The 18879-nt window shown below is 34.5% G+C and overlaps 1 pseudogene; it reads right to left on the bottom strand.

Annotated features, from left to right (window-relative positions):
• Window positions 1-18177: 18177 nt before the first annotated feature.
• Window positions 18178-18663, bottom strand: LOC140596022 (ATP synthase subunit d, mitochondrial pseudogene; annotated as a pseudogene).
• Between the last annotated feature and the right edge of the window lie 216 nt (window positions 18664-18879).

The following is an 18879-nucleotide window of genomic DNA, read 5'->3' on the forward strand; positions in this document are numbered from 1 at the left end:
AAAAGCACTCCTAACACTTTAGTATTAATACATAGTTGGTAATGGGAAGTATCTTTTCCCTAGTTCTTATTTTCTGTATTGTTCTTTTTTTTTTTTTAAGACTTCATTTATTTATTTGAGAGACAGAGAGAGAGTAGGTACACGATAGAGGAGGAGCAGAGGGAGAGAGACAAGCAGACTCTGTGCTAAGTAGGGAGCCTGATGCAGAGCTTGATCCCAGGACCCTGAGATCATGACCTGAGCCGAAATCAAGAGTCAGTCACTTAACCTGACTGAGCCAACGCAGGCGCCCCTATATTCTGTACTATGAAGTGTCTTTAAAGAGTTTTGTCCTTTCTTCCATTAGATTTTCCTTCTCCTTGTATTAATTTATAAAGTTTATAGATTAATTTTAATCCTTTGTATAGACATTAAAAATAGGATTGCAGATTCTACATACAACGTGGTTTTTTTTGAAAGATACATTTTATTGTAAATATCTTTTCACTATGAAACTTGCCTTTTTATTCTATTAATGAAATCTTTAGGTGAACAAAATTCTTTTATTCTCCTAAACATCAGTTTATCATTTTTTTTCCACATGGATAGCACTTTTTGTATCTCGTTTAAGAAATCTTTGCCACTTCAAATTCACAAAGATCTTATTTTCTGCTAGCTTTTGAAAACTTTCTTATTTTTCATATTTCAGATTTCATATCTGAAATCCAAGTGGAATTTATTTTTGTGTATGATGTGAAGTAGGAGCTCAGATAGCTATTTTTCATTTATGGATTTTTATTTGATCCAGGAACAATGTGTTGAAATGTGCCCCCTTAATTTCACTTTTTTAAAATAAACCAAGTGACTATATGCGACTGGGTCTGTTTCTGTAATCTACTCTGTTCCCAGTCAGTATGTCTAAACTTGTGCCAGTTGTAAACTCTTGTAATTCCGATGACTTTATAAGAGGTCTTGATATCTGACAGTGTAACTTATTTAGCTTTGTTATTCTTTTTCAAAATTGCCTTAGCTTTGCTTGACTCTTTGCATTTCCACAAATTTGAGAACACATTTATCACTTTCCATGCAATAAAAAATCTGCATAGATTTTTACTAAGATTGTACTTTTCCAAAGATCAATTGGTGAGATTTGGTATCTTTATAATATTGAGTCTCCCAATACATAAGCATAGTATAAGCTGCTTTATTTAGGTGCTCTGTTTTGTTTTATTTTGTAGTTTCTTCAGTGGAGATCCCTCACAATGTCTCAATCAATCTATGTAAAGGAGTTTGAATTTTTCTGCTATTTTAGTGACACTATTCTAATATTACCATGCTACAAGAATAATTCTAAAAATCTACACACTGACTTTTAGCAAAACTAAACATAAATTATGCTGAGATGTTTTAAAAATTCCCTAACCCACAGCCAGTAAGTCTTGTTCTGCTTTTCATAACGCTTGTTATTGTTCCCCTAGTATTTTCTTTCCATAGCCTCATATTCAATATATAACTAAACACATAGAAACCCACCTGGCATTTAATAAATAGTGAAAAACCTACTACAACACCAAAACCTCATGAAAAGAATCAGAAAAAAAAACCCTCAAATTGATGTATCATTAATAAATTTGACCTGCTTTTTTAGGTCAATGTAATATATTTATTATTTTAAAAAATTCAAGTATAATTAACATGCAGTGTTATATTAGTTTCAGGTGTACAATATAATGATTGAACAATTGTATACACTACTCAGTGCTCATCATGGTAATTGTATTCTTAATCTTCTTTACCTATTCCATCCATCCCCCAACTCATCTCCTCACGGGTAACCATTAGCTTATCACCTATAGTTAAGAATCTGTTTTGCTTGTTTGTCTTTCTTTTTGTTTTGTTTTACCTACTTTTAGGAAAAAATTAAATGGAACCTCTGTTGAATACTTATGTTAATGATACTCCTGCTTTTCATTTCTAGGACTAGTTCATGAAAAATTACATCTTAACACCAATCTTTGTGTGTGTGTGTATGCGTGTGTGTCTGTCTCTAATGTATTTATAAAGTAAAGTGTATAAGGCACTAATCTTTAGTGCATATCTTATGATTATACACATACATACACATATATATGTGTATATACTCATGAAATGACCCCAAATAAGACGCAGAATATTTCCAGCACTTCTTAAATTGTCACTGTGCTCTTTGCCAGTTCACACTCCCCTTAGTGATAACTACTAATCTGACTTCTATGAACATCAATTAGTTTTATCTCTTCTTGAACTTTATGTCTGTTTATCCTTTTACCTGTTGATGGGCATTTGGTTGTATCTATTTGAAGCTACTGTTAATAAATCTATGAACATTGTTCTGCTAGTCTTTTGCTAGACACACACATTTATTTCTCTTGGGTATACAGCCAGGAGTAGAATTACTGAAGCAATGGATTGACATGTATTTATTTTTAGTGGGACTACCAACTTTACATGCCTACTAGAAACTTAGAAGAAACCCATCTATGGCTTCCCTAACACTTGATATTGTCAATTGTTAAAATTTCAGTTCTTTTAGTAGATATATTTTGGTATTTCATTGTATAGTTAATTAGCATTTCCTAGGAAGAGTAATTAGTTTGCACTAATTTATTAGCAGTTTGGAGTATGAACTGTTTTTAAGAATTCCTGTCCAAGTCTTTTGATCATTCTTTTTTTAAACTGAATGCCCTAAACACCAGCCAGTGTTTTTCCATTTTCCTCCTATTGATTTTCTCTCATAGGACTTTTGCTGTCTTCTTTAATGCTATATTACTAGTGCCTACAACACTGCTTAACATTTGAAAGGCACTCATTGAGTAACTATTGAATAAAAAAATAAATACATTAATTAGTCCAAGATAAACCCTCATTTGTTTTATTTTCCTAAATCTTTAGCATATTAATGTCCAATTGTTTCAGCACCATTTGTTGAAGTGACTCTTTTCTCCTTATATCACCCTTACTCCTTTGTCAAAGATCAGCTGCCTATACTTGTGTGAGTCTATTTCTGAACTATCTTTTCTGTTCCATCAATCTATTATTTCACAAATGCCATTCTATCTTAATTACTGTAGCTTTATAGTAATCCTGAAGTCAGGTAGAGTCAGTCCTCCATCTTTGTTGTTCTTCTTTAATATTACTTTGGCTATTATGGGTATTATGCTTTTCTACATAAACTTCAGAATCAATTTGTTGATATCCACAAAGTAAATTGCAAGGATTTTGACTCAGGTTTCTTTGAATCCATAGGTCACATTGGAAAGAATTGACATCTGAAAAATACTCAGTTTTTTAATATATTTATATGGACTATTTCTCCATTTTTTAGATCTATTATTTAATCAGGATTTTGTAGATTTTTTTCATATAGATCATATATATATATATATAATTCTATTATTTATACCTAATTATTTCTTTTGTTGTTGCTATTTTTTTTTAATTTCAAATATATTTCTGATGACAGGGCACATACTGCCTTGTTCCAGATCTTAGGGGTGAAACATCCAGTTTCTCACCATTATGTATGGTATTAGCTATCAGTGTTAGATATTCTTTATCAAGTTGAGAAAGTTTTTGAAAGATACATTTAATTTCTAGTTTGCTGAGAGATTATCAGGAATAGGTATTGGATTTTTCAAACTCATTTTCTGCACATCCTGGTATAATAATTTCTTTTTAGCCTATTGATGTGAAGGTTATATTATGTGACTTTCAAATGTTGAAACAGCCTTGCATCACTGGACTAAGTGCCACTTGGTTATGTTATATAATGATTTTTATACATTTTTTGGATTTGATTTGCTAATTTCTGTAAAGGGTTTTTACATCTATGTTCATGAGAACTAATGGTTTTATAATGTTCCCTTCTTTTATTGTCTTGTCTTTATCTGATTTTGATATTAGAATAATGCTTCATACAATGAGACAGTAAGTGCTTCCTCTGCTTCTGTTTTCTGAAAGATATTATAGAAAATTATAACTAATTTTTATTCCTTCCTAAAATGTCTGGTGGTATTCACCATCAAAACCATTTGGGCATATTGCTTTCTTGTTTAGAGGGTTATTAATTATTAATTCAATTCGCTTAATAAACATACATTCATTCAAATTATTTACTACTCCTTTTGTGCGTTTTGGTCATTTTGATACTTTGAATTGGTCAGTTTCACCTAAGTCATTGATTTTTCGTTTTCTTAGCATTTTTCTTTTGAGAAGGACAGAAGTGATTTCCATCCTCTACATATCGGAGCTGAAGTCAGATATTCATCCCCTCTTTTTTTCAGACTGTGTACTTAATATTGATTAATCAACATCATTGGAATGCCTGGGTGGCTCAATGGTTGAGTGTCTGCCTTGGTCTCAGAGCGAGTTCCCTGGCTTCTGGGATGGAGTCCCTCATAAGGCTCCCTGCAGAGAGCCTGATTCTTCCTCTGCCTATGTCTCGGCCTCTGTCTTTCTGTGTCTCTCATGAATAAATAAATCAAATCTAAAAAAAAAAAAAAATCATTAACTCTCTTCTGATATCCCAATTTCACTGTAAGACCCATCCAGTGAATGTTTTATTTAAATAGTATATACTTAAGTCTTAGAATTTCCACTTTATTCTTTTGTATATTTTCTGTTTCTTTGGTGAAGTTTTACTACTTTTCATTTATTATGACCTTACTTTTCCTTATCTAATCGAGTATCATTATACTACTGCGTTAAAATCTGTGTCAGTTAATTCTAATATCTACATCATCTTGGTGTTGGTCTTCATCGTCTTTCTCTTATGAATAGTTATGTTCTGCTGAGAAATTTCAGATTGCAGGGATCCCTGGGTGGCGCAGCGGTTTAACGCCTGCCTTTGGCCCAGGGTGTGATCCTGGAGACCCAGGATCAAATCCCACGTCGGGCTCCCGGTGCATGGAGCCCGCTTCTCCCTCGGCCTGTGTCTCTGCCTCTCTCTCTCTCTGTGTGACTATCATAAATAAATAAAAATTTAAAAAAAGAAATTTCAGATTGCATTCTGCACATACATTTAAGAAACTCTGATTTGTATCATGTTCTTAAGAATATTTATATTTTCTTTGGCTATTTTTGCATGTTTTTCTGTTTTTTTTTGTTTTATTCAATATGGACATAACTTAGATAAACCCTGCGAATTTTCTAACCCTACCATAGGGAGCAGATGAAAACATTTTAGTTTGTTTATTTTTCTAGTGTATCTAGGCTGCTTGGACTCTTCCCCCTGCATGTACAGTTTATTAACTTAGTCATTAGTTTGGGCAGAATTTGCAGCAACAATTGAGACCTCTTTTTCTCCCTGCTTCCTTTCTTAAATGTCATTGTCTCACTTTCTAGTTACTGTGGTTTCCATAACCACAGAACTTCAGTTCTCCAAGCCAGAGCATTTTCTAATGGAATTCAACAGGCTGTCCTTAAGAACAAAACTTGTAAACACAAGAAATTCACTCAGTGCCATTTTCTTCTTCAAAATGTCAACTTCCCTCCTCCCCACCAACATCTGCCTGCTACTGGATATTCCCTTGTGCTTTCTAGTAGCTTTTTTATTTTGTTTTTTATTTTTTTGTCTACTGTTTTTAGTTGTCAGAGAAAGTTGGTTTGATAGAAGGTAATTGGCCATACAAGAAATAAAACTCCTAGAACACGATTGATTTTGAAATTTGATCTTGGCTAGAGTAACTGTTGAATTTATAGAGCTGTGTATATAGTGATTTGTATCTTTGCTAAGTAAAGACAATCTTGACTCTATCATTTAGATTCTATACCTCTATTTCTTGGTTCTTCTGACTTAGTACTTACTTCAGGATTTTCACTATATGATGAAAAACAGTTTTAATAATGTACATTTTTTTTCCTTAGAGGTAATGTGTCTTGTATTAATTATTTTTAAGTATCAGGTTTGTAGTTGATATGATACATGTGTGTGTATGCACACACATTTGGTAGTTAAATTTAATAAATCAAGTTCCTTAGTTTTAAATAATTTTTCATATGAGTTGATATTTGAGATATATTATCTTTTTTCTGTTTCAGTTGGGAAATTTATTATATGATTTTTCTCCTTCACATAACTTTCATGGTAAATTATATTACAGGATTTTTTAAAAGATTTTATTTATTTACTCATGAGGGACACAGAGAGGCAGAGACATAGGCAGAGGGAGAAGCCTATGGGAGGCTCCCAAAGGGAGCCTGATGCGGGACTCTATCCCAGGACCCTGGGGTCACACCCTGAGCCAAAGGCAGATGCTCAACCACTGAGCTGCTCAGAATCTCCATTACCAGATTTTTAAGACATCAAAACATGCTTGCACTCTAGGGATAAACATAAAGGAATGTGATAAAGTTTAATACATTTTTGGAGGCAGATAGTGTGGAAGTAAACATTTTTTGTAAAGAAAAATATTCAGTAAGAAATATTTGCCTCCATTTATATAGATAAGATTAAAAAGAAATTTAAAACTGAAGAAAGATCTTAGAGTAGCTGATTAATCATCTGAAGGGAAATCCCTTGCTTTATACTAAAGTAAAAACAAACACTACTTATTAGGTCTGTAAATTCCTTATATTCAATTTGTCAAAATACTTTCAATGTGTAGGTGACAAAAAGCACCTAGAATGTAATCTTTATGTTTAAAGAGATGACATGGATTCTTGGCACGTGCTTTGTTTGTGCACAAAAGATATCTTTAGCATGTAAAATATATTTTCTTCTGGTGGTAATTATTTGTTTTAGAATAAAGAAGTGACTCTGGCATTTTTCTAATTTAAGCACACATTAAACATTCTTAATGCCACTGAAAGCTAATATTTTACTTGGAAATCTCACATCTATTTTCATAAATGAAATGAGCCTATGCTTTTCTATTCCCATGCTATCCTCTTCTAGTTAGAAATCAGAATTTTAAATGTGCTTTATAAATTAGGTAAATGTATTTTGACCTTTTTCTATTGTAATGGTTAATTTTATATGTCAACTTGGAGGGTACTTTTGGATGGGATTAACATATAAATCAGTGGATTTGGGGTAAAGCAGATTGATACCTACCAGAGGTATCACCTGAGATCTACCCAATCATTTGAAGATTTGCACATCTGAATAGACAAAAACCAAAACAAAACAAAATCACCTCTTTCCAGCCCCAAAGAGCAAAATGGAATTCTTCAGAAGATTGCTTTTGAACCTCATCAGCATCCTTAGTTCTCTGGGTCTCCAGTTTGTCAGCCCTCACTGCAGATTTTGGACCTGCCCAGTCAGCATCCTCCATGTGAGTTAATTCTTTACAATGTATATAAGTAATTGGTTCTGTTTTTCCTGTGAACTCCAAATAACTACATTTATTTTTCCTGAAACAATGTGCAAAAGAAAGGGACTATCTATTTTTAGAGGCTTTGGAAAAATTCATCTGTGAAACCATCTGAGTCTATTGATTATTATACTGATAACTTATATAAGCAAAAGTTAGTATTCCATTATCATTCCTTTGCTCTTGGCTATTAGTCTATTTAAATTTTTACATAATCTCCATTTGGTTATTTCCTACAACTACTTGTTTCTGCTTAATTTTTCCATCACTTTTACTGATCTGGGGTTATTTATGACACTTTATTTTGATTTGGCACAGGAGATCTGCTCAATTAATTTTTTCTTTTTGTCCTGTTCTTTTTCTTTCTTTCTTATTTATTCATTCATCTGGTTGTTTGTTTCCTAGTTTGTGTATTTCTAATTTTATTACATGAGTTTATACTTTTTGGGGAACAGAAGCTACATTGGCTGGTAATGCAGCAAATGTAGGGCCCAGCAAAAATGATACTATCTAGACTCTGAATTATATCTTTCAAGGTGCATTTAAGAAGTAAGTGTGGAGAATGTGCATCAAAGTGGAGTTGCTATTTTCTTGCAATATGAGTTCACCAACTCAGCCCATTTTACTGCCTTTAACACATAAGCAACCAAGAGAATTTCTACACTTCTGTTCCCAGCAGGCAATACTCATACCCAAAGTTTTCTTCTCTGAATCCCAGAAACCTAAATGACTGAGGGCAGGGAGGATGACAGACAGAAAGGAGTGAAATAGCAGAGGCTAATTCCTTTACCCTGTCTCTTCTTATTTGTCCTCCAGCACAGCCAGCTCTGTTATCCCCCAATTCTTATCTCTCCTTTTTCACTGATTGTTCTCTCTCTCTCTCTCTTTTTTTTTTTTATCTTGTCAGTGACGGAATAGGTGAGCAGTGATACTCTCAGGCAATTTGAGGAAGAGAAAAAAAGGAACAACAATAATCTTCTCTCAGTCCCCCAGTGGTTCCTCTGGCTTTCTAAGCCAGGACCGACTGAAGACCTTTGCCTCTCTGGGAGTTCTTCAAGGTTTTACTGTTCTGAATTTACTCCACTTCCCTCTTGCTTTCATGGTATCTCCAAGGTTAAGCTCTGGGAAAGGAGCCAGATCCCTGAGCTTGTTTGCCATCTTGTCAGGAGCTAGAAGTCAAAGATACTTATTCCCTGAATCCCTTTTTTTTTTTTTTTTTTTTTTACTCAAATATCCTACTCTTCCACTGAGGCAGTTTGAAACTTAAATCTGTAAAATAGAACAGCTAGGATTAAAAACAAATGGAACTTTTGGAACAGGAACAGAAAACATCTTCCCACCTTGAGATGAGCTGATAAATATGCCTAAGCCCAGAATTTGACTCTATATTTTCTACATTTTAAGAAAATTGCAAAATTGGCTCTATTTCTATTTCCACATAAATCTATTCACAGGGGCATTTTTTCCCAAGACATTCTCTGAATTTCCCTAGCACTTAATCCCCTATGGTAATCACTGGAAAGTTCTTTCCTTCTTGAGGATTCTAAATGCTCTGAGTGATATGATACTAGGTTCCTTTTGGGACAGTTACTGAGGTGTGATGTGACTGTTACTTATTCCATAATGAAAAATATTTGTTTTAAGGTTTTCTCTGAATCTCTTATTTTCCCCCATTATTAGGATAGATATAGCATTTTTGTAATGGATCTAGAAACAGATTCAATCTGCTGATGTCTTAAGCACTAGATGGTTTGCACAGTAACCAGCCCTCCCAATTTACCCAGGACAGGAGGATGTTTCCAGGATGCACTACTTTCAGTTTTAAAATCAGGTAAGTCCCAGGCAAAGCAGGAAGAATTTATCTGCACAAATGTCTTTAAGACTTAGTTTTCATATTAAGAAAAAATTCTAAAAACATTCACCAACCAATACTGAGATTTAGTAAAATTAACATAGATGTTGGACAGAGAACTAAACTTCATGTCCTAACATTCTGTCTAATGGAATGTGGACAGAGTGATAAACATCATTTACAGACCTGGGCCACAATATTCCCCAATGAGCCTTCCCTCGCATTCTTTCTTCACTGGTTTTCTGACTAGCGGCTAAATACCCAGTGGCCATAAGGGAACAACAGAGTCAGAGTCACTGTGCAGAAACAGCCTGAGTCACTGAGCCCTCTCCTAGATGGCAAGCTAGTTACAAGACTGTACTGTGACATGAGTGAGAGATGGTCCTGTTATATAAGCCAAAATTTGAGGTTGTTGTGACAATTAGTTTAGCTTGATAGCATAGGTCCCTAGAGCAACATTATGTATTGGTTTATTTATTTTTTTCTTTCTCTCCCTCTTTACCAATACACGAGTTATATAAGATGGTTAACAAAAGTAAGAGCATTTTCTCATATTTTTGGCCATGAAGAAATATGTTGCAGTTCTTAAAGAGCTGCAATGGCTTTTGAATGAAATGTCTAATTAGGAGTGTTGAAAAATTTAAATCAAATTAAAATTAGAAAGCTGGAAATCGTGGCCTTGAGGAAGTGTATTTAATTTTCTTGCCAACTGTCATATATGCTTTTTTATTGCTTAGAGTTTTTCAGTTGCCCCAAACATTCATAGTATTTATATTTTGTTTAGATGAGTTTAAAAACCCATTTGCCTATAAAACTTTCAGAGGACAGCCTTTATCCTGCCACCATTTTCTTGTTTGATTGTGTTTCTATTGAACTCCACCTATTATATATATATATATATAATTATATATATATACACATACACATATATACATATATATAATATAAAACATTTATATTTATATATATTATATATAACATTTATGTAAGTGATTCAATAGCTGACATATTTTCATCTCTCATAACTTGTGATTGCATTCCCTCTCACTAAACAACATAATATGTACTCAAAGACTAGAAGAAAAGAAACTACCATACATAGGTGGCTTCAAAACAATAGATACCACTTAATAGCAGAGAGTCATCTAGGAAGAGAAAAGGCAAATTATAAGTTACTTACATATCATACCACAGCTCATATCTTCTGAAGAAAAGAATAGGGTAATTCCATCAGTGTTAAATGAGAAGGATAACTAGATTCAACTGTTTTAGGTTTTAAAGGTATCTTGGTATATTTCTTGAATAGTTCTGGATATTTCTAAAACTACATTTCATTTTGCATAGGAAATGCAAAATATGTTATAAACAAGACACTGAAGTTCAAGCATCTTAGAAAATACATGTATATTATAAGTTCATATGTTTACATAATTTTAATCACAGTCTATGGGATTAAATGTCTTTTTACCAACAAGATAAAATTGAGGGAAAATGTGGATATGCTCCTGCACCTTAACAATAGAATGGGAAAATTGTAAAAGTATTTCAAATGGAATTACTGCCTGTGTCTAGACTTCTAACCAAAACAACTCCTACACTGATAAAACTATTTTTAAAAGGTTTTGTTTAATCCTTGATAAGAAAATCTTCCTATTTATTTTTTCTTGAAAAGTTTAAGGAATATATAAAAAGTATAGACCATAAAACCATAACAACATGTTAGTAGCATATATTATTTAATTTTGGTCTTGATACATGTCTGACCTTTAGGAATAATTTTATATACTTCATTAGAGCCAGAGAATGTCTATAGTAGTCATCCTAGATATTCATCTGTGGTCAATTAGGAAGAGAAAATGAAAATATGCCATCACACCATCAAGTAGCTTGAAAGATGAACATAGATATGAAAAGGAAGCCAAAAATATTAAAAAAATAACTTTTCAATACAATGTAGCTATGTTAGTCACCAAATTTCTAGGGCTGAAAGTGACTATGTAAAATCCTTATTTCAAGCTAAAATTAATTATTTAATTAATGAACAAATAAGCCCTGCTGCATTGCTTTATGGAAAATGTGCATAGAATGTCATAACCAGAAGAGACTTTAAGGATTACCTTCTCTAGCTAAGTCATTCAACAGATCAAAAAAATAGGACCTGAAAGGGTAAGCAATTTACATCACATTCCATATCCACTAATTTAGCAAAAGTTAGATCAAAATCCAATTCTCCTCACTCTCAAACTCTCCCTTTAATCTCTGTTCAATGGTCTTTTGATTACATAATAATCCTCCAGGTTTTTGACATTAATTTTAACAATAACATAATTTCAGTTCCTAAAAAAAAATTTTTGAATCATCTTGCACGAGCATGCAAGAGGTTGAGTCTGCTCCCATAAAACTGATGAGATCCTTGCCAAATGGTAAAAATATATAAATTCCAGAGAGTTTTGCACCTTCAAAAGTATTTACTACATTGTAAATCCCATGGATCCAAAGGTATTCATAAAACACACACATATGTACACAGACACTAACACATAATTTAGTTTTTACTTACACAGCTATCATGTGATGAACTAACTGGTAGATCAAAAGGGAAAAATCACCTGGGAATTGGTAAGCTACTATTTCTCAATTTCAACCCCATTGACCTGCATTCCAATGTGATGCTAATGTTAAGACAGCAAACCAGTCTCTCCTTTGCCATGTGGTTTCATTTAAAATTCTGTCTGAAGGCAAAAGAAACAAAAACAAAAATAAACTATTGGGACTTCATCAAGATAAGAAGCTTTTGTACAGCAAAGGATACACTCAACAAAACTAAAAGACAACCTACAGAATGGGAGAAGATATTTGCAAATGACATATCAGATAAAGGGTTAGTTTCCAAAATCTATAAAGAACTTATTAAACTCAAAACCAAAGAAACAAACAATCCAATCATGAAATGGGCAAAAGACATGAAGAGAAATCTCACAGAGGAAGACATGGACATGGCCAACATGCACATGAGAAAATGCTCTGCATCACTGGCCATCAGGGAAATACAAATCAAAACCACAATGAGATACCACCTCACACCAGTGAGAATGGGGAAAATTAACAAGGCAGGAAACCACAAATGTTGGAGAGGATGCGGAGAAAAGGGAACCCTCTTACACTGTTGGTGGGAATGTGAACTGGTGCAGCCACTCTGGAAAACTGTGTGGAGGTTCCTCAAAGAGTTAAAAATAGACCTGCCCTACGACCCAGCAATTGCACTGTTGGCGATTTACCCCAAAGATACAGATGCAATAAAATGCCAGGACACCTGCACCCCGATGTATATAGCAGCAATGTCCACAATAGCCAAACTGTGGAAGGAGCCTCGGTGTCCATCGAAAGATGAATGGATAAAGAAGATGTGGTTTATGTATACAATGGAATATTACTCAGCCATTAGAAATGACAAATACCCACCATTTACTTCAACGTGGATGGAACTGGAGGGTATTATGCTGGGTGAAATGAGTCAATCGGAGAAGGACAAACATTATATGGTCTCATTCATTTGAGGAATATAAATAATAGTGAAAGGGAAGGGAGAAGAAATGTGTGGGAAATATCAGAAAGGGAGACAGAACATAAAGACTCCTAACTCTGGGAAACGAACTAGGGGTGGTGGAAGGGAAGGAGGGCGGGGGGTGGAGGTGAATGGGTGATGGGCACTGAGGGGGGCACTTGACGGGATGAGCACTGGGTGTTATTCTGTATGTTGGTAAATTGAACATACAGAATAATTGAACACCAATAAAAAATTAACTACTTATTAAAAAAATAAAATAAAATAAAATTCTGTCTGTAGGTAGCCCTACATAGAAAAAGACAGGGTAGCTAGAGAAGGATTAAAATGAACGAACTTAATCTTTTCTGTTAGTTTCCATTTCTTACTCGCATCACTGCTTCAATGGTTCTACCTCCGGCAGAGACCCTTGGTTCTAGTTACAGCAATTAATTTCCAGTTTTTCTTTGATTCCAAGTACCAGCTGTACCACATCCTTAGGGACAGGAACATCATAAGATTTACACCTTCTCCAAGAGGTGTGAGTCCTAGCTCTTTTTGGTTCATTCTCTTAGTTCCTGAGGCACCAGCACCAGCAGGGAAACACTCCTTCTCAGAGTTGGGTCTTCAGAATCCTTCCTCTAAGCTTCTAACAACCAACTGCTTTTCTTTGCTTGTCCCATCCTAGGGGTGGGTAGAACTTTCTGTACTCAGAATTTTTGTAGAAAGTCAGGATTTTCATTTTTAGCTTTCATTATTAGGCCAAATAAATATTTATATTATTTGCAATAATTTTTTCTGCTGCAATAACTGCTATGCTTTCTGTTCCCTTGGCTTAACCTTGACAGAGAAATAAAAACTTGACAATGCTTGAGGACCTATCATGTATCAGGCCTCATTGATATGCGACTTACTTTTCACCATTTTCTTCAATATATATAGTAACTTCACATTCCTTTTCTTAAACATTTTATTTTCTTTTTAATTAGAGAGTAAGTGTACTCTCTAATCCCCATCGACTATTTTATGTATTCCCCCGCCACCAACCTCCCCTCTGGTAACCATCAGTTTGTTTTCTATAGTTAAGAGTCTGTTTCTTGTTTGTTTTTCTCTCTCTTTTCCTTTTCTTGTTTGCTTTCTTTCTTAAGCAAACATATGAATGAGATCACATAGTATTTGTCTTCCTCTGACTGACTTATTTTGCTTAGCATCATACTCTCTAGTTTAATTCATGTTGCTGCAAATGGCAAGATTTCATTCTTTTTATGGCTAAACAATATTCCATGGTGTGTGTGTGTGTGTGTGTGCATGTGCACATAGATATTTGTACGTGTGTGAATATATATATATATATATATATATATATATATCACACCACATCTTTATCAATTCATCTATTGATGAATATGGGCTGCTTCCATAGTTTGGCTATTGTAAATAATGCTACAATACACATAGGAGTGCATGTATCTCTTTGATTTAGTGTTTTTGTATTTTGAGGGTAAGTATTCAGTAGCACAATTACTGGATTATAGGGGAGTTCTATCTTTAAATTTTGAGATGCCTCCACACTGTTTTCCATAGTGGCTGCACCAGTTTACATTCCCACCAAACGTGCAAGAAGGTTCCTTTTTCTCTACATCCTCACCAACATTTATTGTTTCTTGTGTTGTTGATTTTAGCCATTCTGAGAGGTATGCGGTTATTGTGGTTTTGATTTTCATTCCCTGATGATGGGTGATGTTGAGCTTCTTTTCATGTGTCTGTTGGCCATCTGTATGTCTTCTTTGGAGAAATATCTGTTCATGTCTTCCACCCATGTTTTTAAATTATATTTTTTTTTGGTGTTGAGTTGTATAAGTTCTATATATATTTTGAATACTAACCCTTTGTAGGATATGCCACTTGCAAATATCTTCTCTCATTCCATAGGTTGCTTTTTACCTTTGTTGATTGTTTCCTTCACTGTGCAGAAACTCTTTATTTTGATGGAGTCCCAGTAGTTTTTGTTTTATTTTGTTTTTTTATTTCCCTTGCCTAAGAAGACATAGCTAGAAAAATGTTGCTATGGCATTTTCCTTTTTTAAAACAGCTTTATGAGGTATAATGAATATACAAAAACTGCACATAAATTATACAGTCCGATGACTTTACACATATGTGTACACTCATGAAAGCAGCATGAGTATCAAGGTAATAGATATACCTACCACCTCCAAAAGTTCTCTTGTGCCCCTTTGGTGTTTTGTTTAGTTGTGTGTAGATGTGTGTCTGTTAAGAATATATAACATGAGATCTAACCTCTCATAAAACTTTTAAAGTCATAAAACTATACTGTAACTGTAGGTACTATATTGAACAACAGCTTCTATTCATATACAATGACATACTATTTGGCCCTTTGAAAAAGGAGAAAATCCTACCATTTATGACAACATGGATGAATTTGGAAGACTTTATGATGTTAAATAAGCCAGTCACAGAAGGATAAGTACTATATATTTCCACTTATATGATATATCTAAAATAACCAAAAACATATAAATAGAAAACAGAATGGTAATTGCTAGGGGCTAGGGTAGTGGGAAATGAGAAGTTGTTCATAGTATAAAGGCTGTTATGTAAGATGAATATCTATTAATAACCTACTAATGTAGAAGAAGTTTTAGGATTACAGATCTTGCTCTAGTCATAAATAAATGGTTGGAAGATACTAGAATTGGAAGATAATAGGAAAGGCTTAAGTCTTTCATTATCTACTAAAAACCTTGAAGTCTTTGAAATATTACTTGAGAAATGATAATAATGTTAGCTAACACTAGATGAATATTTACTTTTTTTGTAGTCACTCTTCTAGATGCCTAACACATAATTATTATTAGTTAATGGCACATGTTGACTCATTTAAACCTCAAAACACCCCTATGAGATATTATTATTATCCCTAGGTTAAAGATGAGGAAACTATGCACAGAAATTCAAACCAGGTAGTCTGGTTTTGAGTGTGTTCTTAATAACCAGCATGTTTTGTCTTCAGAGGTGAAAGCATAACAAATATATATAAGGATAGCCTTTCAATTACACAAAGAGGAAGTGTGGATTCCCACAAACCATTTCTCTACCTAGCTTCCTATGATTTTTCACAGTTTTTTTTCTCTCATCCCACCACTAGTCTAATATTCTTAAATCTATCCTTCTCTATATATTAATGATCCTAGAGTTATTCTGCATTTTGCTATTTAAAATTTCCAGAATTTTCCAAATTCATCTCCACTGCTTTACAACAGGGACTATGCAAGAGTTTCTTCAAATATAACCTGTGTGAGCCTGCCCTTATATTTAGCATTCTTTGCTTTGTTTGAAATGCCTTTCCCATGACCATTATTTCCTGATGTAATAGTCAATCATAATTACCCTGATTAAGAAGTTATTCCTGATTGAATAGTCCGTACTCATTCAACTTTTTTTAAAGATATTTATTTATTTATTTATTTATTTATTTATTTATTTATTCATGAAAGACACACACACACACACACACAGAGGCAGAGACACAGGCAGAGGGAGAAGCAGGCTCCATGCAGGGAGCCCAACGTGGGACTCGATCCTGGGACTTAGGATCACGCCCTGGGCTGAAGGCAGGTGCTAAACTGCTGAGCCACTCAGGGATCCCCCTCAATTCAACTTTTGAGTTCTTAAAACATTTATTGCCTTTATTGTAGAAACTTATTGTAAGCTACCTTATATTTTTACCTTTTTCTTTACATAGGTTATTTTTAACTACATTGTTAACTCTGTGAGGCCAGAGATCATGTCATAGATTTATTTGCATTCTGGTAATTAGTGGAGTGACTTGCACACCATAATTGCCAAATAAATGTTTATTGTTGAAGAGATGATAAAATCATACTAAACATCTCAGTCCTCTACTCTCCTGGAATAGGAGTCCAAACTTGGAGAAAAGAGCAATGCTAGAAATGAAAAGTATAGCAATAATTCATCATGTGCATCTCTAATAATATTATAAGATAAAATAAATAAAATCTCTTAACTTGCTCCTGAGAGAAAAAAATATACAATATTTATTTTAAAGTTTAAAAATCCAGAAGAGGGACACCTGGGTGGCTCAGTGGTTGAACGTCTGCCTTTGGCTCAGGGCGTGATCCCGTGGTCCTGGGATCGAGTCCCACATGGGGCACCCTACAGAGCCTGCTTCTTCCTCTGCTAATGTCTCTGCCTCTCCATGTCTCTCATGAACATATAAATAAAAATTTAAAAATAAATAAATAAAAATCCAGAAGATTGGAAGACCCTTTTATTCTCACAAGAGAGTGAATAGATGATCAAATTAAGAACTCCTAAAACACACCATATGAAACCTTGTCTTAAGAATATCATATAGCTGAGGTGCCTGGGTGGCTCAGTCAGTTGAATGTCCAACTCTTGATTTCAGCTCAGGTCATGATCTCTGGTCATGGGATTGAGCCCCATGTTGGACTCTGCTCTCAGCAGGGAATCTATTTCAGATTCTCTCTCTCTCTGCCTCTCCCCATGCTCCTGCTGTCTCTCTCGATAGATAGATAGATAGATAAAATCTTTTTAAAAAAGAAATATTATATAGCCCAAACCATCCTCAGTACACTATGATTTTTAAGATGACATGTCTAATATTCAAACATTCTTGAGTCTACATCTTAGTTCAACCACTGATTAACTGTGGTAATAAACAATTTCTGTGCTCTAAGTGACTCTGTTAAAAGAGAATAAATATAATAACTATTATATCTACCTCACAGCATTACTTTCAAGATTACATGAGATGATTTGTGAAAATGGTTAGGATGGTACCAATCCCTAGAAGGTATTCATTTGCGGGTAATTATTTATTCTTTAGTAATATGAAATGGGCTGCATTTGTGTATATGAAAGATATAAAATACAGTCTAGGGTGCTATATCACACAGTCAGACCATGATCATTTGAAATTTTTTAAAGATTTTATTTATGTATTAGAGAGAGAGAGAGAAGCAGGGGGAGGGGCAGAAGAGAATGAGAGGCAGACTCCCCACTCTGCAGGAAGCCCAATGTGGGGCTCTATCCTGGGACTCTGGGATCATGACCTGAGCCAGAGGCAGACGCTTAACTGACTGAGCCATCCAGGCACCCCAGACCACAATCACTTGTGAGGAAAATTGCAAATTATGTGTAACAATTACAACATTAAGTGGAAGGAGTTATTCCCAAAGTTAATAACAACTGTAGGTATAAAACTTTATGTTCCAAAGACAAGTGCTTGACACTATGAAATGACTAATCTGATCTATCCCCTTCACTCTCTCCACACAATCAAGAAGTTAACTGACATTTTATTTTATTTTATTTTATTTTGTTTTTTTATTTTTAATGTCCAGCGTTTATAATATGAGGGCCAGGGCTTTCTCAACTCAAGTTTACAAATTTTCAATTGGCTTGTGAGGCCAATAGGGATTCTTCTTTTTGTCTAATTTGGTTTCTGGGAAGACTTCATTCAGGTCCTCAATGGTCATCTGATCAAATGGAATTATGTTCTTCATCTTCTCCAGCTCTTTTTCATATTCTTCAATCCTGGCCTTTGAGAGGGACAAAAACTCAGCACAGCTTTTCACATCTTCTTTTTCCTCAGCATCCACCTGGACAGTGTATTTATCCTCTGTCACAGGAACCTTCAGGGCATTAAACTTCTTCTCAAAGTCATCTACCAAGCCAGCCTTTGCCACACTGGCCTTGTAGTAAGCCCAGTCGATAGCAGGTGGTTTCTCAGGAAGAATAGCCACCCTGGAGGTAAGCATCTCATTCCAGGATTTCAGGGGGTTGGCAATGGCCTTCTGGTTTCGGGGTATGATCTCCCCAAAAGCTACCCAGTCAATGGTTTTTAGAGCAAGTTATCGCCCAGCCATCTTGAGATCCTTCACTGACCCCAGCGGCCCACAGTCCACAGCAGCTTAACTGACATTTTATTAGAAAGTGTGGAAGTTTTCAGAAGTAATGTTCAGGCATGGAGAGCAGTGTTACATTTCCCCTTTCTCCCCATTGAATAAGAGAAGAAGGGATTCTTTTTTTTTTTTTTTAAACTTTCACATTTTTCTTTAATCTTGTAATCTTTTTTTTTATTT

Source organism: Vulpes vulpes, chromosome 16 (genome assembly GCF_048418805.1).
Source record: "Vulpes vulpes isolate BD-2025 chromosome 16, VulVul3, whole genome shotgun sequence".
NCBI classification, from domain to species: domain Eukaryota; kingdom Metazoa; phylum Chordata; class Mammalia; order Carnivora; family Canidae; genus Vulpes; species Vulpes vulpes.